The sequence below is a fragment of the Hakea prostrata genome, chromosome 6, assembly GCF_041222555.1.
Source record: "Hakea prostrata isolate BN-2017 chromosome 6, UWA_Hpros_2, whole genome shotgun sequence".
NCBI classification, from domain to species: domain Eukaryota; kingdom Viridiplantae; phylum Streptophyta; class Magnoliopsida; order Proteales; family Proteaceae; genus Hakea; species Hakea prostrata.
The window spans coordinates 18235530-18259647 of NC_142605.1; the positions used below are offsets into that span (position 1 = coordinate 18235530).

At 37.9% G+C, this 24118-nt stretch overlaps 1 pseudogene; it reads right to left on the bottom strand.

Moving 5' to 3' along the window:
• Positions 1 to 1184: 1184 nt before the first annotated feature.
• On the bottom strand, positions 1185 to 23310 carry LOC149012423 (acetylajmalan esterase 1-like; annotated as a pseudogene).
• Positions 23311 to 24118: the final 808 nt, after the last annotated feature.

A 24118-nucleotide genomic window follows, 5' to 3' on the forward strand; every position in this document is an offset into this window, starting at 1 on the left:
GGGTAGAGCTAGGGATTTCATTTGTAAATTATAAACTATTAAGTCTTTAAAATATAAAAATTATATTTACATATGTATCTTTGTCAATTTATTCAACACGGTGGATTGGTTTCTATACAGGTGAGACAATCGCCACCATTAGCTACAGGCAGCAAATAAAAGTCCATTGACATGTGATTTTCTCACCATACCCAAACTACCCCCAACTGGTACAATCACATTTTTTTTTTGGTTAAAAAAAGGGTAAAATGTATTTAGTGAACTAGGGTAACAGGGTATAAATGACATTTCGCATTAAAACTTAGATCAAATTGCTCTTACACCCCCAAAACATATGCCTTTAAACATAAATATTCCCACTTTATATTTGAAAAGCACATGACTCTAGTTCCATTAGAATAGTTAGTGGTATAGTTGTAAAGACTATAATGTCCCTTATGTATAATAGGGTGAAAATACCGTATCCACCCTTCACCATTAGACTTACTAACAACTCTTCACAATATCCATCTCTCCCTGACCTCTTTTTTGTTTTTTTTTTCTTTTTCCCGTAAGGGTATTCAGGCTATCTCATATAATTCAAAGAGTAGTTTCGGGATTAAAAATGTTGGTTTAATGTGATGTAAAATAATAATGTAATAATGAAGTTAAATCTCAACGGGTTGGCTCAGTTGGTAAACATTAGCGCATCATAGTATGAGGTCAAGGTTCGTACCTCCTCAAAACAAGGAATAAGATCCAGTCTTTTTTTTAAACCGGTGTTCTACCCTAGTCGCACGCCTGGCTGTGGTGGGTGAGTCTTTGAGCAGGGATTTTTTGCATCCACAAGGATTCGATACCGGAACCTTGCTTAAGGTGACCAAGCTGCTTACCACTTGGACCAACCCTCGTTGGTATCCTGTCTTATATTTAAATTATATGTAAAAGCTCCTAAAGATATAATCAAAGTGCACATAAACACAAAATCAATCTCAGTTTTAGAAAAATAAAAGTACGAAATCAAATTTAGATTTTATACCCTCATAATTTCAACTCTTGTATAAATTGAATAAAAAATTAATAAATAGGCTAAAATAGACATTGGAGCTTAGGTGTTTGTAATCTCTTGTATTAGCCAACGTGCCAATATGCCTTCTCTGTGTATCAGGAACTTCACAGGTTGTAGACTTTGGAACTCCAAAAGATCAATTATATTTCCCTTCTCTACTTCCACAACAAGCTTTCTGGAGAGAATCTATTTCAAAACCTGAAAAAATATTATGAGAAAATTAGAAAAAGATCATTAGTGTAAATAAGCTTCCTCAGTTCTAAGACTAAATTTGTATGAATTAAAGTCAAGTTTAATTACCAAGCACGCTAGCTTCGTTAAGGAGCCATTTGAAGGCATTATAATAATTCGCATAAATATTAACATTTGGGTATTTATTTCTCAGTTGTTGCAGGGCTTCTTAATTGGAGCTGATCACTGTGAAATGTTATGAAGTTCATCATAAGTTGCTGTGTCATTTGTTTGGAATACTATGAGATAAATTGGTAAACACCCAATTGGGAAATTCCCTGGAATTATCACTCGAGTTGCTCCAAGTTTTATAGTTTTCTGCATCCAGTTAAATTTTAGTATAAGGATATGATGTAGATAATAAATAAATAAATAAAGAAAGAAAAAAGCTAAACCTGGTGCTTAAGGTTTCTTTCTTTTTTCTTTTTGTCTTTTTTTTTTTGGTAACCAACATTTCATTGAGAAAGAGTTGAAGAAGTGGCTGAACAAAGGTGTACAAGCTACTCAGTGAAAATAGGTCATTCAATTGGGCACTCAATATTGAATGCATTCCTAGATAGGAGATCCGCAATATCATTAGTCGTCTAGAAATACGGCCGGTGGACTCTATAGTCCAAAGACTGCACTGTCAGGAATTGGATATTCTGTACAATGGATAAGAGGAAAGGAGGGGCAGGGTGATCCTGTGTTACAAACATATCAACTAACTGCTTACAATTAGATTAAACCCAAATGTGTTATGTCACTTCGCCAAGTGCCTCGAATAGTCCAGCCCTCATCGCTAATGCTTCAGCCTCCAATGCCGACAAACACAAAACTGGTATGGATTCAGCCAACTGTCTTTTTCCATCTCCACCCCGAATTATGATACCCAACCCACCTATTCCTCTTTTCTCTCCAAGATGCATCAACATTTAATTTCCAAAAGGGAGTTTCAGGTGGTTTCCAAATACCTTGTTTTCCGAGGCAAATCCAGGTTGGACGTCTTCTTTGGCGAGGGTTGCTTCATGTTACTCCGAAATTCAGCATAGGCTCTCAAGGCTTCATCTAGAATCTCTTGTTGTGATCATCTTCTGTTGTAAATATGTTTAAAACTTATTAATGTTATTTTATATAAATATCTGTTTTAATTGTGTCTTTTATCCATGGTTTTATTAGTCCCACCTCGGGTTGGGAGGATCTGATTATATGGTTTATATATAATAAGGGCCCATGTATTATTAATTTGGGCGACACGAACCGAGCCTGAATCCTGTTGTGACCCTACCATGATTATATATATATATAAATATGAATAAATCTATATGAATTGGGGACTTGGAACGTGGGTCGTGGGCTTTGATCCGGAAGGCCCATTTTGTTATGGGCCCCATTCTGGAGAGCCCACTGCTGGGTGAATATGTGGAAATGCCATTAGAGAGGCACTCTCGTTCAGGAAGGTCATCTCGATAGGTACCTACTTGAAGGGAGTTGAGCTGAAAGGTACCCTCACAAAGAGAGGTGACCTTACCCTTTCACCCACAGCCTTTGGGGCTCTATATAAACTCATTTTCGTGTTCATTCTGAACACCGAATTTCCTCCTCTTTCTTTCTCTCTCTCCCTATTGTTGTTCTGTCAAGCAGTGAACATTACCTGATACACCTTAAGTAACCTTTCTGGGGTGCAACCTTAAAGGTTGGGCTGACTGATCTTGGGGTGAAGACACTGTAGAACCCGTATTGCACAAATCGGGGTGTCTAAATACCTTAAAGAAAGTACATTTGGTACGTTTCAGCTCTCAAGAAGAATTGTAAGATCAAGTGTATTTGCAGATTCCTCAACAACGATTCAACATCTTCTTTCTCCAAATACACTATCATTGTGTCCCTTCCATAACGACCATACAATGAAGGAGCGAAGGCTTTACAACTTGTTGGTGCAACCTAGAGGGGGGGTGATTAGGTTGCAACTAGTGGGCTGTCCCAATTTTTCGGTTTGTGCGGAAATACAAGGTAAATTCAAAATTCAAATGAAATTAAACAATACAATCAACCACAAGACAAGTATTTTATAGTGGTTCGACTTTGCAAGTCTATGTTCACTCCTCTCTTGGCCTGAAGAGAGTATTCCACTAGTGATTTTCTTTCAATACAATGGGTAGAGGTCAAACCCTTTACAATCTTTGTTACGGGGCAAGAGCACCCTTTACAATCTTTGTTTATCTTAGGGCAAGAACACCCTCTTCAATCTTTGTTCATGAGCAAGAGCACCCAACCAATCTTTGTTCATGAGCAAGAGTACCCAAAACCAATTCTAATCTGCCTAGACTAGAATTGAAAACAGTTACAAGAGAAGGATGTTACATTAACAAGAGGTGTGACATTTTACCTCTTGGGTGTGTGTGATGCAATAAGAGTTGTATGCTCAAGATATGAAATGCATGCACCACCAAAGCCTTCAATCACTTCAAGCTTGACTTCTACAAGCTTACTTTAACACCTTGGTATGTTCTTCAAGGTTGGAGAGGGGGTGAGAGCCAAGACCCAATGGCTTTCTTGTATTTTGAGAGCTTGAGATTACTTTGGGAGTAGTTGATCAAGTGTGAGGTTCAACCCTCTCAAAAGGGGTGAATTAGGCTTAAATAGATGGCCTTTGAGTGCCTTAGCCCAATCCCCAACGGATAGAAAATGGACATAATTTTAGTCCAATTTTCAGTCCAGACGGTCGTCCGTTTGGAAAAGATCCGTTCAAAACTAGTCGTTATGGCTTAGTTAAACCAGACGGTCATCCGTCTCAAACGGAATTCCGTTTGGTCTTCTGTGGTTAAAAAAACACAAAAACTACAAACAGACGGTCGTCCGTCTGCCCAGACGATCGACCGTCTGGTGCCCTGTTTGCTATCCTACTTTAGGACATTGACTTGACTTGGGTTTTTGGACTTTTTGTTCAACCCTAAGCCTCATACACCTTCCTACTATGTCCTAGGTCAGTCTAGTGACATGATATGCACATGATTACATACAATTACATTAAAGTGCATATGGAGGTGTCCTAAATCCTAATTTCATCTAAGTTTTGATCATTGAAGTTCTTGAGTCTTCTTGTACTCCATTCTTCATGTTCATCTTCATGTTCATCTTGGCATGGTCATCTTGACTTAGATTTCTTGTCCATCTTCATGTCCATCTTGGCATGATCTTGGCTTGGGCTTGACTTGAGCATGAGCATATGGCTTTGACTTGGAGTTGGTCCACTTGTTATTATCTTGAACTAAAACAACACAACTCAATATAGCCATTAGTGATTCATGTTTATTATCATCAAAACCAATAGAGGCTGATGTGGCAAATGTTGACATGACATTTTCCAACACAATTGAACTGAGTCATCATTGTTCTTGTTCATACTAGATTTCCAAGAAGTAATCCAATCCCCAAGGGAGTTATTAGCTGTTTCTGGTACCCTCCATGAATAAGGGCTACCAAACCATACTAGCTTAGCAACCTTACAGTTGAATAAGATGTGGGAAATAGACTCTTCTGTTGCTCCACACTTACCACAAGTAGAATTTGTTTTCATACCTCGAGCATTCAACACCTCTACAGATGCCACACCTTCATTACAAGCCCACCACATAAAAGTTTTAATTTTAGGAAGTGTTGGACAATTCCATATATGATTCCATGTTGCTTCAGGTAGAGTTTCCCATTCCTTGACTCTTGAGGAAGAGGCTTCAAGTTCTTTGGACTCTTCTAGATCCTTTATTTGCACATGATAGGCTGTTTTAACTATAAATTGTCCACCTTGCTGCCCCCCCTCCAAAGTAATACATCATCAGTAGGAAATAATGAAAGAGGAATGGCTAAAATTGTTGCACTCTCTTGTGGGTTGAACCATTAACGAATTATGTCCTACTTCCAAGTACGGGTGTGTTGACAAATCAAATTTGCTACCCACTCTAAACCACATCCGCTTGGCCTAGAAGATTGGATTTTGTATTGTCTCAAGTTTGGTACCCACTTATCATCCCAAATTTTAATAGAATTCCCATTTCCTGTTTTCCATATCAATGCTACCTTTAATACTTCCCTACCTTCTATAATACTTCGCCATGCTCATGATGGATTATTACCAATCTTTGCTTCAAGAAATGAGTTGGTGGGAAAGTATATCTTCTTGACAAATTGAGTCCAATCTGATGTTGGATCTGAAAATAATTGCCATGCCACTTTACATAAAAGAGCTTTGTTTTGAATGTAAGGATCCTTGGATCCTAGCCCACCTTTTCTTTTTGCTTTTGTTAACCTATCCCATGATATCCAATGAATGACTGACTTGGCCTCTGATCTTCCCCAATAAAATCTTATTGCTCTAGATTTATCTTCTGATGGATGCTCTGAGGCAATTTAAAGTGTGAAGTAACAAAATTTGTGGAGGGGAGAGCCACAGATTTAAGAAGAATTTCTCTACTAGTATGATTTAGAAGCTCCTTTGACCACCCTTGAAATTTTTGATCCACTTTATCCCCCATTGCATGAAATAACTCCACCTTAGACACTCCAAAATCAGTAGGTAATCTCAGATACTTTGATGGGCTAGCTCCGTATGATAATTTCTAGAATTTTGAAAACCACTTTTCACCTTCTGTAGTGCATTGGACTGAAGGTTAAGGAGGATTTCTTGTAATTTATGGCTTGACTTGAGGCTTTGCAACAATTCTCCACACTCTCTTTGATGTTGTATACACTTGACAAATTAACTTCAAAAAAGAGGATTATGCCATCAGCAAACATTAGCTCAATCAATGGTGTTGTTCTACCCCTTATTTTCAGAGCCTTTAATCTTCCTTCCTCAACTTCTTTTGATAATAATTGGGCCAAACCCATATAGCACAGTACAAATAGAGCATGTGATATAGGGTCTTCCTGTCTAATCCCCCTCTCTGGGTATAGAGAGAATCTCTCACCCCATTAATCAATAAAGTATATTTAACAGCGAATAGAGTATTGAGAATCATATCAATGAACTTGCAGCAAAAACCCAATTTGGATAAAAGAGCAGAGATGTACCTCCATTCAATTCGGTTGTATGCTCTTTTCATATCCATTTTCACAGCTAACAATATTCTTTTTCCTTTCTTCCTATTTTTCAAATAGTGAAAAGTCTTATGTGCCTTATATACATTTTCTGATATAAGCCTCCCTTTAACAAATGCCGATTTCGACGAAGGAATTATCAAAGGTAACAGTGCATGGAGTCTTGATGCTAATATTTTCATCACAACCTTTACTGCAACCAAACATACTCTGATGGGGTAGAAGTTTTCAACAGATTCAAGGTTATCCTTGTTCGGTATTAAAGGGATCATAGTATCATTTGAACTTTCCGGTAAAAAACCTGTTTCAAAAAAATCTGAAACAAACACATACATATCATTACTTTTTAGGTCATAGAATCTTTGAAAGAACAATGGTGGAAATCCATCTACTTCAGGGCTTTTGAGGGGTTTGCATATCAAACAATGCAATTTTCACCTCCTTCATATTCGGTTTTGCCACCAATGAGGTATTCACTTCTATAGAGATTTTAGGTTCTATGTCCTGTATAACATGCATCAAATCTTCATCAAGCACCTCATCTGATGTAAACAGAGTAGAATAATAATCATAGAATATATCATAAACTTCAAATTCATTCTTACTCCATTCATCTGCCGCATCCTTGATTTTTCAAACTTTATTTCTTCTCCTCCTTGAAATGGTTGAGGCATGAAAAAACAATGTCATATTTTCACCTTCTTGCAGCCACTGAATGCGAGATTTTTGCTTCCAAAAAATTTCCTCTTGTTCTAATAATTCTTCCAACTCCTTATTAAGTACATGTTCTGTAAATTGGGTTACTTCCTTCTCTTCTTGACTTTGTAACTTCAAGATTTCTTTCTATAGTTATTCTAATTGTGATTGAAGATGACCAAAACTCTCCTCCTTCCATTCTTTCAAGTCCTCTTGACACCAATAAAGTTTACAAAACAATAGGGAATGATTTGCATTTGAGGTGGTAGATACCTTACTCCAAGCTATTTGAACAACCCCTTCACATGCCAGATGTTGAAGCCACATTGCTTCAAATCTAAATGGTCTTCTTCCTCCACTAGGTTTCCCATCAGTGTCAATCAACAGAGGAGCATGATCTGAAGCCACTGCCGCCTCAACAAAGACAAATGTTTCAGGGAATGCTAACAACCATTCTGCATTACTCATAGCCCTGTCAAAACCTCACCCTTACATTGTTTTTGCAAGTCTTCTATTACTCCATGTGAAGATTGATTCGTGAGCTCCCAGGTCCTTCAAATTACATATACTAACCATTTGCTGAAATTCACACCCTCAGACCCTTTACAACTTCTACCACTTTTTTCATGCCAACCAAGGAAATAATTAAAATCACCCATGCACATCCAGCTTCCTATCATGCCTTCATGTAATTTTATAATTGAGTTCCACACCACTTGGCTTTGAGTTTTGATGGGGTCACCATACATGAAGGTAAGAAAAAATTCTTTCCCTTTCTTTAATATTAAATGGGCATCAATATACCTGTTGGTACTACCCAATACTGTAAGTGAAATGGAGTCATTCCACAGAACAGCCAAGCCACCTGCTTTACCTTGTGGTTACTATGAGTCTCCTAAGGTTTCTATACATGCAAAGTCTAGGGGATAATTTTAAAATAAATAATTACACAGGACACAAGAAGATTTAGGTAGTTTAGCAACATTGTTGATTTCCTACATTTGAGGTGAGAGCACGATTGTTTTTAGTCGATCACTCATCCTCATAGTTCTCTTAGATCATTAATCATGTTACAAGAAAAGGATCATCTTAGTACACATTAATTGTTAAACTCTACATATAAGTAAGAAATTCTATCAAAATATCCAAACACTCATCAATAGACTTGTAAATGAATAGTCGAAATCTGCCTCCGAATTCACATTCATATTTATTTTAGGGTGTCTGTATCCAAAATTTTTATTACCGAAAATATCCATATCCGTCTACTAAGCAATTGGATTCGGATTCAGATAATTGCTCATCTGATCGGATAATATCCAGATAAAAATTTATCTGAATAGAGTTAAGTATTACATTTTTTTTCTCTGGAAAATGGATGATAATCGATTTAGAAACCGGTAATCGGTAACAGGATAATCGAAAATCAAGAGTAAAGTATTAAACACTTTTATATAAAACAGAGGCTAATAATCTGATTTAGAACTGATAATCGGTAATCATAAATTGGAAATCATAAATAAAATAAAAAAAATGACAATCACCAATCAATAATCGGATAGTTTATTAGATCAGATTATCATCGGATATCCAATTAAGTTCTGGATTTGAATTCAGATGCCTTCTCTAAATTTCCTCCAAATTCGGATTTGGATAGCCATTTTGCTAATCAAACTCGCATACTGATGTATTCAAGCTGAATCGGTATGTTTACAGGTCTACTCATCAGTAGCTAGGGGTGCAAATTTGGCATTGATGGCTTAATTTGTCCCTACCTGTCCTGAGCACAAATAGGGTTTATGCTTAAAATTCCGGCCTTGACAGGCTAGGATGGCTCTAAGATTAGGATCAAGGTAGAGTGATTGAGTTGAGCTAGCTCGTAACTCAACAATCTTGTAGGATATTTTTAGATAAACATAGGGAAATAATATAGAAATATGTATTCTTCTATTATTTTGTACTTAAGAGCACGGTTCAAAATGTCAGCGACATATCGCCGACACAGGGCGATATGTCGCCATGTCGCTGGGGGGGCGACACGACACCCCCTAGCGACATCGACATTGCGAGAAGTCGGTCGATAAATCGCCGACTTCTCGCGATAAAAGGGCGAATTTCGCCCGAATTTCATTCGATTTTTTGTTAATTTCTCTCTCTTCTCTCTCTTCTCCAGAGCTTCTCTCTCTCGTTTTTCGCACTTTTCACTATATTTTCGTCCGATCTTCGACATCTACGGGTACATCTTGCTTCCTTGTTGCTGGATATCACGTTGTTTCGTCGATCGAAGAGTCGCTGTTTCGCACAGATCTGAGAGTTTTTTCGTCAAACAGGTAACCATTCTTATCCAAGTATTTTTTCACAAAATGCATGCTATATGATGTTGGATGATTTTGAAATTAATATATGTTGAATACCATGTGCCGATCTACGATTTCAAGGAGTCGGAATTTTTTTCCGCAAAGTATTTTATTTTTTTATTTTTGTGGGTAAAAAATGATATTTTGATTATCTTGTATGATTACTTTTTAAGTGATACAGTGGTTGTATGATGATAGAAAAAACATATGTGGAACTCCGTGAGCCGATCTACGGACTCACGGAGTCGAAATATTTTTTGACCCAAAAATAAGTTATTTTATTTTTCAAAAAATATCCTGATATTAATAAAAATATCAATAATTATGAAAAATGCAAAAAATAGGGGAAAATGGGGGGAAATGTTTTGAAAATTATGGAATAATTATATAAGTATTTTTCAACTGTTGGTTGTGTTGCCCATGTGGCTTCATCGCCGGTTTTGATATGGGCAACTGTATTTTTATAATTATATCATACATGCAATATTCATAATTTCATATATGATTGTTTATATGTGTATAAACAATTATAATGATGTTGTTATTTGTTAATGTTATTTGAATGCAACAGTCATCATGTCTGCTGGTGGGAGTCAGAGGGGAACTGGGTCTTCCCGTGGAGGGGACGGGGACAAGGGACAACTCCGAGAGATCAGCAGAGGAGGGAGAACCGACCCAAAGATGGCAATATTGTACGGCTATTGATGGAGACAAAAATAAAACCGAGTGTAATTTTTGTCACAAAAGAATATACTCGTGTGGCATCAATAGGTTCAAGGGTCACATCACTTGGAGTTCAAAGGATGTGACTAAATGCACAGAGGCCCATCCAGATGTAATCAAGTTACTCAGGGATTTACAAAAACAAAAGGGGAAGAAGAAAGATGATTGGAGGAAAGTCAACAGAGCACTAGATGATGCAGTGCGAGGACCGTCATCATATGTGGATGATTCGGATGATGATAGGGATGTTGATCCCGTTGATGTGGACGAGAGATCGGGAGGAGAGGGATATGCGGCGGGCCATGGCGAGAGAGCAGACGATTGCACCATCAGGAGCAGGATATGGCCAGAGCTAGAGCTACAGGAGCTGGTCCATCTAGGCCTACAGGGGCTAGACCTTCTGATTCTGGGGGGAGGGGTGGTGTATTTGGCATGTTTGGCAGATCACAGAGTCAGCGGGCCCCTCATACATCAGGTTCGGACCGTTCGGTGCCACTACCACGACAACCATCCGATTATCCACGCCGTCCAGATCCGACCATGGAGCAGGATCCTGATACATTCAGGAGAAAAGGGGCCAAGCAGCCCAAGATACTTGGTGCATGGAAAGGTATGGCAAAGAAGGTAAAGAAAGCAATGTCAAAGTGGATTTATTACAATCACATCCCGACCAAACACAAAGACAGGTCCATACTATAGGAATATGATTGATACTATTGCAGTGGCAGGCCCTGGATATAATGGTCCCAACCCTACAGAGTTGATGACCACCCTCCTTCAAGAGGAGAAGCAAGAGCTGCAGGAGTATATTGATAGTATGAAACCCTTTTGGGATACTTATGGATGCACCATCATGTCTGATGGATGGACCGGCCCGACGAGAAAGTCCATCATCAACTTCATGGTATACTGTGATTGGAGAACTGTCTTCTTGAAATCAGTGGATGCTACTGGTCATATGAAAGACCACAGATATATCATGGGTCTCCTGCAGGATGTGATCGACCAGGTTGGTAGGAAAAATGTGGTGCAAATTGTCACTGACAATGGCTCCAACTATAAGAAGGCCGGTGAAGTGTTGATGGCTTCACCTGATTATAACCTTATGTGGACACCTTGTGCTGCACATTCAATTGACCTAATGCTGAAGGACATTGGAAAAATCAGCATTGTCCACAACACCGTTGATAGTGCAAGACAGGTAACCAACTTCATCTACAATCATAACGTTGCTTTGGCAATGATGCGGAGATCATGTGGAGGTGAGTTGGTGCGACCTGGTCCGACAAGATTTGCAACAAATTTCGTCGCCTTGAGCAACATGCAAGATAAGAAGTCGGGCCTCAGATCCATGTTTGCATCGCAGAGTGGTTTGATTGGGCTGGATCCAAGTAAGATAACTATCTACTATTTCATCTTATAAATTATTATATTTAAAATATGAGTTTATGATTATCTTGTATGATATTTATTGTCTATTGACTTAATGAGTTTGTGATAATTCAGCACGACCAATGGGCGCTCCGCACAAGACACAATATCATCCGATGATTTACCGGAGATGTGTTATCGTAGTGTTGCGGGACCATAGATCCTATAGTAAAGGTCTTGCGTATGGTGGACTCTTCCTTGAGGGGACCCACTATGCCCCACTTGTATGCATCCCTTGAGCGTATGAAGGATGCTATAAAGGCAGCAAACCCTAGAGGACATCGGGCTTTCTTAGATATTGTCGATGCACGATGGACAGCTCATCTGATGCATCCTCTTCATAGGGCCGGTAAGTAAATATTCTAAGTTGTTGATTTGTAGTTGTAGACTTGTAGTCTTGTAGACTTGTGGGCTTGTAGCATTGTAGGTATTGGTACTTTGGTAGTTGATACTAATTTTAAGCTTTTTTAATTATGCAAAGATATTTTCTAAACCCTAAGTATCAATATAGTCAACATTTAGGGTTGGACACAAACCTATTGGATGCCCTGCTACGGTGATAACGAAGTTGGAGCCAGATGAGATGCTCCAATCATTTTGCCACAATGAGGTGAGACATTGGGAATTTCAAACGATTAGTGAGTTGTATTAATTGTTTAAATAATTTAGATAACCAATCAATACTAATGATTGTATTATTGCAGATCAAATTGTTTAAAGATGCATTTGGGTCTTTTAGTGGAGCTGGTGTCAGACGGGGCGAGAGAAACCATGGATCCAGGTTAGATACTTATATAGTTAGATCCTTAGGGCTTAGATGCATAAATGTTTTGAGTCTTTTGACTTTTGAGTTTCTAACTTAATGTTTTTGTGATAATGCAGCTGAATGGTGGTATCTCTATGGCAATAGTGCATCAAACTTGCGAAGATTGGCAATCAGGATCTTGTCTCAGACTTGCTCTGCCTCTCGGATGTGAGAGGAATTGGAGTACATTCAGCATGATCCACTCCCGGAGGAGGAACCGGTTGGGAAGCCGGTGTCTAAATGACCTCGTATTTATTCACTATAATATGAGGTTGAAGCTGCAATATGCCAGGGAGCAGGCTCAGAATGAAAGGCAATACATCAATCTTGATGATATATTTGATGTTGCCGAAGATGACCAAGATCCCCTCACTCAGTGGATGTTGGACAAGGGTGAGCCGGTATTGGACCAACCTGGAGGGAGGCCTGACCCAGAACTAGCTCAAGCTGCAGGGGTTAATGTGGGTGAGTATATGGCCACTGAAGAGGGACAGGCACATGCAGAGGCAGCTGCCACTGCTGATGAGGATTGGATGATGGCACCAGGCACGGAGGAGCCGCAGGACGACAATCCCGATGACACACTCTTGCCTAGTCAGACTGGTGGAGATGATGATGGTGGTGGTGGTGGTAGTGGTAGTGGTGGAGACATTGGAGAGCGTATACATGTTCCACTACCAGAGACACAGCAGCCCCCACCCGACGCATACACCGGGGAGAGTCATTTTGATCATGCCATTCAGGATTATGATCATGGTGGTGATTATCAGCGTGGTCGTCAATATCCTGATACGAGGCCGAGCCACCATCAGAGGGGAGTTAGCCATGACTATGTTAATCCTTGGGATGCGGCGATTGCGTCAATGGGGTCCATGAGCTTGGATGAGTCTGTAGGCTCCACAAAGAAGTTATTGACCTACGGGTAATTATGGTGTCCCTCTCCCTCCTTCACATGGACAGTATGATATGGGAATTAGTAACCCCTCTAGTTCTTCGTATCATGGGAGCTATGGTGTCCCCTCTAGTTCTTCGTATCATGGGAGCTATGGTGTCCCTCTCCCTCCTTCACAATCAGAGTCATTCGTACCAACAAGGGCATCTGATGGCATGCAGAACGTTCCTTGGCCCTATTCTCACTTCCCTCAAATTGGAGTTCTCATGGCAGCGGAAGATGACCGCTATAGAACTGCAGTTAATGATTACTTAGACCATTTTCAATATCGTATGAGATGGGATGAGTATGTGAATTTGTTGGGGGGGGCATCACTGGAGACAGTCTGAGTCAAAGGAGTTCGATCCACCTAGGCACAGTACTTGGTATTGAGAGTTTCAGATTTTATATGGTTGGATGACTTTATGTAGTAGACTTTATATGATTTGGTTTTATGAGTTTTTAAGTTTTTAGTTTCGGGGCTTTCGTCCGCGTATAGTAGGACATCGGTCGATTAAGAACATTAGTTTAGGTAATGTTTTAGATCAAAATAACACTACCAATGTGTTTATTGGCCTCAAATTAGGCTACACATCAAATTTCAGGTCAAAATGACCAAAAAAACCCATCGAAACAGGGGTTCGATTTTTCATCGAACCCCTACCAAAAGTCGCCCAACTTTTGGCGAAATGTCGGCCATGTCGTCGTGTCGCCAAGGACCGACACGGCGACACAGCTCGACATTTCGAACTTTGCTTAAGAGTCATGGGCAATGTTAATTGAGTGTATGACCTAGCAATCTATCCAGAGTGTGTCAAGGTCACGCTAAAGTATTCAGAGTCGACTCAAGGTTTTAACTAGTACTCTGGTCGAACCCGACCCTATTGTAGTCCTATACACTAGGCTTTTATGACCTTGGCCGACCGTATTGTAGTCCTATACATTAGGCTATTAGGACCTTGGCCAAATAGTGACCAAGGCTATTAGGATCTTGGCCAAACTTGACCCTTTTGCAGTCCTATAACACTACGCCATTCTGACCTTGGCCAAACTCGACCTTGTTGCAGTCCTATATCACTACGCCATTATGACTTTGGCTGAACCCAACCTTGTTGCAGGCCTACACACTAGGCTATTATGAAAACGTAATGGCTTTTTGAAAACAACACACTAATCCAAACAGTGGAACACAAGATTTTTATTGGTATAGAAACAATTCTTAACTCTCTGGCTCTCTGCTATAGAAATTAAGAAACTCACCATAACAGTTCTTTTGATGGATTGAACAACACGAGGCACAAAAATCTTTTGTAACTCATCCATGGTTTTGCCTTCCAATAAGGCATAATTGTAATCATTACCACCGATCTCCCCCCCCCCCCCCCCCACAAAGAAAATTGATCTTTTAAGCTTCTCCTTACATCCTATGAAGTTCATGTAATAAGAAAAATTAGAAGTAACTAATTAATAACCAAATATTATTGTAATTTCATAGATAAACTTTTCTCGTGTTCCAAATGGACTTCAGGTGGGACTTCAACCACACTACAAAAAAAGGCAATTTTTGAAACCGTCGCCAAAAATAATGGGCGACGATTTCTTACCGTCGCGGTGTCCGTCGGCTATACTAGCGTCGCGGAAAATCCGCGGCGGTATTTTGGGTGCGACTGGAAAAATTGATTCGGCAACAGTTATAGATAAACCGTCGCCGGTTATAGACAAGTAACCGTCGCCAAAAATGCTGTTTTTATTAGTATTTTATCGGATTTTTGGCGACGGTTAATTTTTAGCGACAATTTTAGATAAACCGTCGCCAAAAATCCAAATTTGGCCGACGACTTCCCATATAACCGTCGCCATAAAAGGGACTTTTCAGCGACGATTGCTTGTTAACCGTCGGCGAAAAAGTGACTTTTTATCGCATTTTTTAGCGACGGTTCATTATATAACCATCGCCAAAAATACTTTTTTAAAAAAAATATTTATAATTCATGAAAATCATCATCTAATCCAAAAAACAAATAACATTTAAAATTATTAAAATCCTAATAAATATATATATATATATATATATATAATACACTATTTTTCATGTACCTAAAGAAAAATATTATATAACAATCAATCATTATATAATACAATGAAAAATTGTTACAATTGACCTGAAGTACATGAACCCCTAGCAATTCCAAATGAACAAAAATATATAATATGTTACTACAACGAAAAGAGAGGGAAAAAAATAATATTAGTATGTTTACAAAGCTTGGTTTGAAAATGACTGATGTTTCTTGTTATATCAACATATTCCTGACAGTGCTAAGTGCCTCTACCAACTTGGATATCAGTTGTATCAAGTTCATACCCTCTGGCTAGACAGATCAGCTTTCTCATTCACTTCTGCATCAATTCAAGTTTCTAGAGAAGCAAATTGAATTCATTTTCCATACCTGAAACACACAAGGAAAAATCAGATGATTTCATATAGAATCCTGACCACTACATGTGTTAAAAAATGTTGCCTTTAATGAAAGAAAGTGATGAACCACCTGATGCAGCAGCATTATTGGAACCAGATACAATGTGTGTATTATCATTTCCTGGAACCTTGAGATTGAAGACATGAACAGTGCCCTTGTCACTTGACACAGCAAGCCGCTTTGCAGAGGAAGAGAAAGCCAGGCTGTAGATCTCTGCCCTATCAGCACCCCTACACACCTGCATCATGTATCCAGTGAATGACAAGGCCCAGAAAGCATGTAAAAATATACCAAATGATGAAAACCAACATTTGAAGTACAAACTCTCAAAGAAAATGAAGTACAAACTCTCAAAGAAAATTTATACCAACAGCAGATATAAACTGAAAGAACCTGTCACAATTATCTATCCAAAGTCAAGAGAGCCTCTAAGAAATGAATTTCCAAAAAACAGCCTCTAAATGTTGTATATGCTCCCCTTCTCGTTCATCATCAAGTGTATACTAGGAAGTTGAAAAGTTTCAAGTACTCTACAAGATTTCTAGAGATCTAAGAGTTGGCTCTTAATAGTGCCTGCATCATTTTTTAAGGGTGGAATATCTCAAGCAATTTGGACCCAAAGAATAATGGGCTGCATTCTTATCATCTAAGGATTTGTTGATCCATTTATTGTGTATTATCCAAGTGAACAAGTGAATGTTTCTATCTCCTCTGAATATAAGTTCCTTCTTATTTATAACAGAAAGAGCATTTCCCGTAGTACACAACTACACATTGAGCCAATAAATGGCAATGTTGATCATACAAGATACACCTCTAAAATTAAATAATAAACAAACAAGAAAACAGATATAGGAAACGTTGACACAGTATTACTTGGCTAAAGCTAAAAAAAATGAAAATACAAATAATACTTATTCCACTAGGAGTACTTTCAATCGCGATCAGTTGTCTCCAGAACTGTGCACATCATTGTAATCAGCCACCTGCAAAAAGGTCTGTAAAAACTACAACTATTATGGTGGTAAATTCAGAAGTAAAAACCATTTTGGTTTCCAGCCATTTTCTTGTATCTTTGTTGACTGTAAGAATTATAAACTAGTGAATTAGTTGAGGCACTTCTACCATGAAACTTCATTAAGAAAAACAATATGTGACATTCAAACAGAGAAAAATGAATACCATGATGCAAACCCTTACACTCAGAAAACCAAAAACACAAATCTTTATAATCAAATTAGTACTCTGGTCAGTTCCTGTTCCTCTGCTTCCAGATACTGAGGAAGAAGGAAGCCGGATCCAATAGTATTCCAATTTTGGTAATACATTTTTGAAACTTAAATTACAAAACAGCAAAGTCATAATGATTATGAGGGTGGGAAGAAGAGACCTAGTAGGGCCATTGATAGAAGAGATAAAATCACCAACAAAAGGGACAAGAGAGATGCATCAGCCTTACAAATGAAGTTTAGCATCTTTAGTTTAGGATTTCAATTCGTATCTTAACCTCGCAGTAAATACAAACACAAATGGTTACAACTAAATAATAACACTTCTATAACTCCTCTAATACCACACTTCCCACAAAATATACAACTAAAATATATCCACATGATAACTACTGAGAAGATAACTATAGAATTACTACTGAACATCAAGACTTACTAGAATTCTTTACCCACATCACTGCACCCCAACCTATCAGGAGTGATGCAAACTCACATGCTTAACACATGGTTAATTGAACTCGTAAGATAGCCATGTAGAGAAAAATAGGAAAATAATTTGACAGAACATCTAAAGGAGCAATAATATGAATTGCCACCAAAAAGTATAATCACTTTTCACTCATCTCGTAGAATACCCCATGAATAACTTTGCACCTGTAGTGGAAAAGGAAATCATATGAGGTAAGGATCCCCTCCCAGTCAAAATACCAATGTCAGTTATTCTCTTGATGTTTGCCTTGAAAAAGCAGGATCCCCTCCCTCACCACGCCCAATCCCCACCCCACCCCCTCCAAACGAAAAAACAAAGAAGAAGAAAAGAGCACAGATTTCACTAAAAACAACTAGAAATTGATTTTCTTACAATCATATGAAAATTGCTTATTCTTTTCCTTTTCCTATGAATTATCATCAGATTTCATGAAGAATTTTCATATCTTGGGAGATTTCATGAAGAATTTTCATATCCTTCTCAGATTTCATGAAGAATTTTCATTCCTTGTGGATCAACTTTGGTATAGAAAGCATCCCAAGTGCACCACCCAAACCAATCTAAGTTGTCCAGGATCTATCTGGTTAAATCATTGAAAAAGAAAATGCAGGTAAAACATTGCTCAATCGTTCATCCTTCCAAAGTCCAATGTAGAACCAAGTACACAAGTAAAATATTAATTTATGCTTACCTTGTTGTTAATTAAACTGAATGTGTCCTTGTGTTTTTCCAATATCCTACACCAATTCACAATTGATATATAAGATGTCAACTCTGGAACTTATGAAAAGGCTAAAACAGCACAAGACAAGATATTAGGTAATCTTTTGTGAAGAAAAAACCGTCACTACAACAAAAAATATTGTATAATAATCAATCATTATATAATACAATGAAAAATTGTTACAATTGACCTGAAGTAGGAGGCATTAGTCATTTTCCCTGTCTACAGCAACCACTTTCAGTGATTTGGTTGAAGAGGCAAATTTCAAATTTTGGAATTCATTGGTGATGAACCAGTTGCCATCATGAGTGATTACATGAGTGCCACCAATATATCATACTATCTGGTGGAACTCCTAGGAAAAAAGCATGTAAACAAATTGCTAAAATGTCAAAGAATGTTAGTACCTTTTCTTAGAGATAAAACATGCTTTGAGTTAGCACTCATATTCATAGACAAGGCCTAATCATGTGACAGCTAGCACTTGGCTGATGTCCTCTCAGGGACACCAAAGACATAGGGAGTGTACATGATGGAAAACAAACTAAGTAGACCCACCACCAAAGCCTTCTTTTAAGGGTCAATTACTTTCAAGACCACTGCTAATAATGCCTAGCCTCCTTGGAAGAAAAGTATTGTCTCTGCTAGTAATGATCCAGCTTAGAATATAGTCACTAAAAACTAATTGATGAAACCAAATAAATAACTCAGCAACCAAGATCAGAACCATGTAAACATTAGATAAATAAATCAAGAAATACATAAAACCCCATCACTGCCAAATACTAACTTGGTAATGAAAACGAGAAAGCAAAGTGAGAACTTTGTGGTGAAATTCCATAACGCCTTCTATAGCTAAACCAAGGTACTTAGGCTAAGGAGCACCATGTTGCTTATCACACAAGACAGAACATTAGACTGTAATCCAATAACATTAATAATAGGATCCATATGCAGCAAGAACATTCATGAAAGATTTCACCTCAAAATAAATGCTGGCACATCTCACATTTCAAATCTATTTACAGATTGAGGAATTACCAAGCTTAGAGTTAGACATAAGTGATACGCAATGATTGATCGTTACCTGAATGCATAAAACCAAAAAACCCCATAAATCCTAGTATAGTAAAACATTGCCAAAAAACCAAAGTGTAATAAAACATTCATGTGTTCTGAAGACAGGGGAAGGGGAACTCTATGTTGGAAGGTCTGCAAAGACAGGGGAAGGGGAACTCTATGTTGCACAGGGGCAGAACAGGGCTTAGGGAAGGGTTGCGATGGGGGTAGAGGCTGGACTTCCCTGGGAATGACCTGAATTGGATTCAATAGCTGGAAGACTGACTTTACTTGCTGAAACTAGTGCTTGAATGCTGTAGATGAATGCTGGAGTTGCAGAACTGAATTGAGAAAATCTGAAAACAGAGAACTAGTGATATAATCCCAGAATTAGGGACTAGTTTCAGGACCTTGTATGCAAGTTGCAGCAGCCAATTGGAAGGTTTAGGGTTTTGGCTAGGGCTGGTAGTTGGTCTAGGGAGTTGAGAGGAGTGTCTCTCTCAAGCAAAAAGCGATGTTCAAAGGAAAATTTCTGATTCAGTAAATCATTGGCTCAACTGAGTGATTTTATATATATAACCATGATGCCTAACATAAAATGACTATTTTATTAGCTATTTATCTATGACTAGATTCTCTTTATCACCTTATGTACCAAATCCTAACTACGGTCATCCATAAAAAAAAAAACAATTAAGGTATTTCTCCATTCAAATCACTAAATTACCAAACTAAAACAAAAATATCTCAACAAATTAACATACTTGAAGTTTGGCTGTTTTTGCTTTCTATAAAGCCTTCAGCATCTTCATCTCTTTCTCTTTAGCCTGCGATGTTAACATTAAATGGTCACTCAACAGGAATGAAACAAGGTACATAAAGTTCATCGTAGGAACAAAACTATCATCCATCATAGAATCCATGAAACCCATAAAAGAAGGTTAATCACAGATAGAAGATATTAAAAATGACAATTATGATCCAAGAAAACCATCAAGAAATTGTTTTCTCGAAAAATTATACAAGAATAAAATAAATTCGCAATCCGCTTAAGCCACCATACCAAATCAAGCAAAAACAGGATAAAGTAAGTCAATCGATGACGAAGGAAGAGAACAATGCCCAAGGAAACCAGACAAAGGATGCTTGCGGCAACATTTGCATATGCAATTAGAACAACAGAAAAATCCTGCAAAAAAAAAAAAAACCAGAAAATTAGAACAGAAACAGGGGTTTTCTCTCTTCTTCTTCCCCCCCCCCCCCCCCCCCTAATTGGAGAAGGTGGTTTCCAGGCTCAAAGATGGCTTGTCTTTCAATCTTATTACTGTAAAGCCTACTTTTTACATTTCAAAAGACAATGAATGAACTGGGACATGCAGATTTTACCCAAGTCTAACAGCGTGCATTTTTCTTGGTAATAGGCTCAAAACCAAGACATATATGAAATTAAATTAATCAAACATCATTTAAGTAAATGAAAGTAATCCATCTACTTGAGATATTACTCAAATTAAGTATATATGCCTCTATTATTCACCCAAAAACAGAAAGTTAAAAAAATCCTAGAAGGATAAGAATCTCTCACTCCCCCCGGGTAGGTGCGAATTTCAACTTTTAGATGCTGGGATTCTTTCAGAATCTAAAAACCCCATAAATCCTAGTATAGTAAAACACTGCCAAAAACCCAAAGTGTAATAAAACATTCATGTGTTCTCAAGTTGAAAAATCATTTCCATCAAGTGCACTTCTAAATAAAATTTATGCCCGGGTTTCATCGACTCGAGAAATCAAAGTATTCTCATGATTCCGAGGTTACTTGAAAAAATCAAAGTATTCTCATAAACCAAGAACAAATACTGAAAAAATGCAGCAAACCTATTTGAATTAAACTTGCCTAAGATGAAAAGAAGCACAAAGACACAAATAAGTGAACTTTCTTATTGCCAAAGCAGTGTCTTAGGCATCTCACAAAATGCACAACAACAACTATACATATCTAACATTACCAAATTTATCGGTTCAAAGCTTTGATCATCTTCAGAAACCAAGCTTTGATTATCTTTAGAAAATGTTTTTAAGTGTAGAACTAGTAATAAAGGAGTGGAAATCCAACATTTCTGGTCACACACGGCTCTTAATGTTCATGGCTTGATATTGAGCCGAGAGACACAGGTGTACCATTGCCGGGTTTGGGGGGCCTCCCCACGGTAGGGTTACTTATATTTTCAAGCATTTCCCATGTCAAGTTAACCTCTCGTGCTCAGCCTCTCCAGGTTTATCACTCTTTTAACTGTTTTGGGGAAGGTTGAACATTATTGTAAATTCAAATACTTTAGGCTACAACTCAAATACTATATTCCTGCCCATTAACACATTACCAATTGTAAAGTTCTTTGAGGTAAACCACGGAAAAGAAATGCTGCTATATTCAACTTGATAGGATGCTACAAGAGTGCATATGAACACAAGAAATAAGAAGCGGAAAAATAATAGAGGAAAAGAATTGAAGACATGGCATCCGATTATGTACCATAAACCAAACTTACACAACAACGTCGCCACCTATCACCGGAAATTCAATAGACAAGCATACGGTTTAGCATAGCGAGTGGTTGATGAGTGGACCAACAAATACCTGTGATAGCGAGAAGAATGATGATAACCAGGCAGAAATTTGTATCACATTCTTTTTCAGCCCTGTAACTTCATCCGACTCCTGCAAAATCCTAGGAAGGATTAGTAAAAGAGTCAATAAAAACTAAAAAGAATTGTTAATACAATTCGGCACAACTTATTCTTTTTGACTCTACTGTCAATAAGCAGAGTTGAGTAATTGTGATGAAAATCTATACCTGAATAGATGAATTAGAAAGCTATATCACTTTCACTACCAGTCCTAAGATTTTCTTCTTTTTGTTTCCCTGACAGTTTGCATCCTAAGAATTTTCATACTTGTATCTTATATATCCTATTAGGTACAAGTTTCAACTTATTAAGTAGACAACACTAATATTCCTCAAGGATAAAACGGATAGGTTAGACAACACCAGCAATTATGTGTAACGGATTAACCTAGATGAGAACAAATCAAGCTGGGATATTAAAGTTCCCATGTCCCAGCGTTACTGGTTACAAGAAATAGCAGCTATGTCGAAGATAAATATGAAATATGATTTGACCATGTAATCAAACATGCAAGTTCGAACAGGGGTTGAAAATTCCAGAGTCCAGATTGAAATAGCCGAGAATCCCCAAATCTGACAAAATCATCACCGCAAGTGTTATAACTCAAGTAATATAGAGTCCAGATTGAAAAACCGATTTTCCTACGTTTTTAAATAAGTGTGGCCTTATCTTGATATTTGGCAACAGTTTGATAATAACCGTCGGGAAAACTATACATTTGGCGACGCTTGGAAAAAAAAGGTCGCCAAAAATGAGTTCTTTTGTAGTGCCAGTTGAGTTGAACAGAAAGAGAACTATTAGTAATTGATAACATTGTTCTCTGCAAGGAAAGAAGAATCCAGAGCAGTAGAGCCAGCTACAGCAAAATTCACGCCATTAGTGAAGTCAGAATCCTTAGCCAAGGCTAAGGATTCAGAAGTGGGAGATGAAGAGATGAAGTTGCAAAGCATTGTATAATGTTAAAAATGATTTGCAGTAAGAGATTAATTTGTGAAAACTAGAAAAATATTTATCAAGAAGATCTTGTTACCAATATAATCGATCATAAGAAAACCATTAAAGGAGCATCTTCCAGTAGGGTTTTTAAACAAAGAAATTCCATAGGGGAGATGGGCAATCACAGAAGCTGCTGAAGATTACCTTTCATGGATGAGATTTCCTGTATCAGATACAGAATCACCCAGTTGAGTAGCAGAAGGAAGAAGAAGATCAAACAAAAAGTTGAATATCAGATAGCATCGGTGTGGCATAAATGAGTAGCAGAAGAAGGAAGGAGTAGAAGAAGAAACAAAAAGTTGAATATCAGAAGGAAGAAGAAGATCAAGTTTGTTAGAGAGGTGGCCATGGTTGTAAAGTTGGACTAAGAATGTGGGAACTCAATATACACAAGGTCTGGTGTAGGCTTCCCTATCTTATCCTAGGTGAGTTTGGATCTGGTTCTGGTACATGAATCAGTCTTGTAATTGGTCTGAGCAGCACAGATGGAATCCATATGTGGAACCCATCTATCATGAATTCCATCTGAGTAGCTCAGGTTGAATGAGAATGGTTTTTGTACGAAACTTAAGAATGTAATTGAGATGTGTTTAAACTAGCCCTAGTGAACCTTAGTTCCATAAAAAAAAAAAAAAAAAAGAAGAGAGTGAACTGCATTTATGTGCCCCCTTAACAACATATGCACATAATTACATTCATAGCTGACTACATGTTGGGGTATGTGCACTAATTGGCATATACAAATTTTCCCCAATACAAGGGAATGATCTTTTCCTGGGCTACAAATTTGGGAATCGACAAACCAATGTGAGGAAAAAAAAAAAATAATAATAATAATAATAAAAAAAATCAATCTAGACGATTCTCCTGTGTTTAGCTTCAGATGTTGCAAGGTTTTAGGTGTAAAAACCACCTGATGGGAATGAGTTTGAGGCAACTCGTGCTTTGATGTGCTCTGTTATTAAAATGATAATCTGAATGCAAACAAACTGAAGCCTTCATAGAGATTTAAAGAGTTGTATTATACCTACCGGTAATTGATTTGAAAGACTAAAGCAACCTCCAATTAGAAGATTATAATGGAGGTCATGTTGGGTTTAGGTGCCTTCAAGGGGCCATATAGCTATACTTGGGATTGGGTTTTGGCAACACTTGGA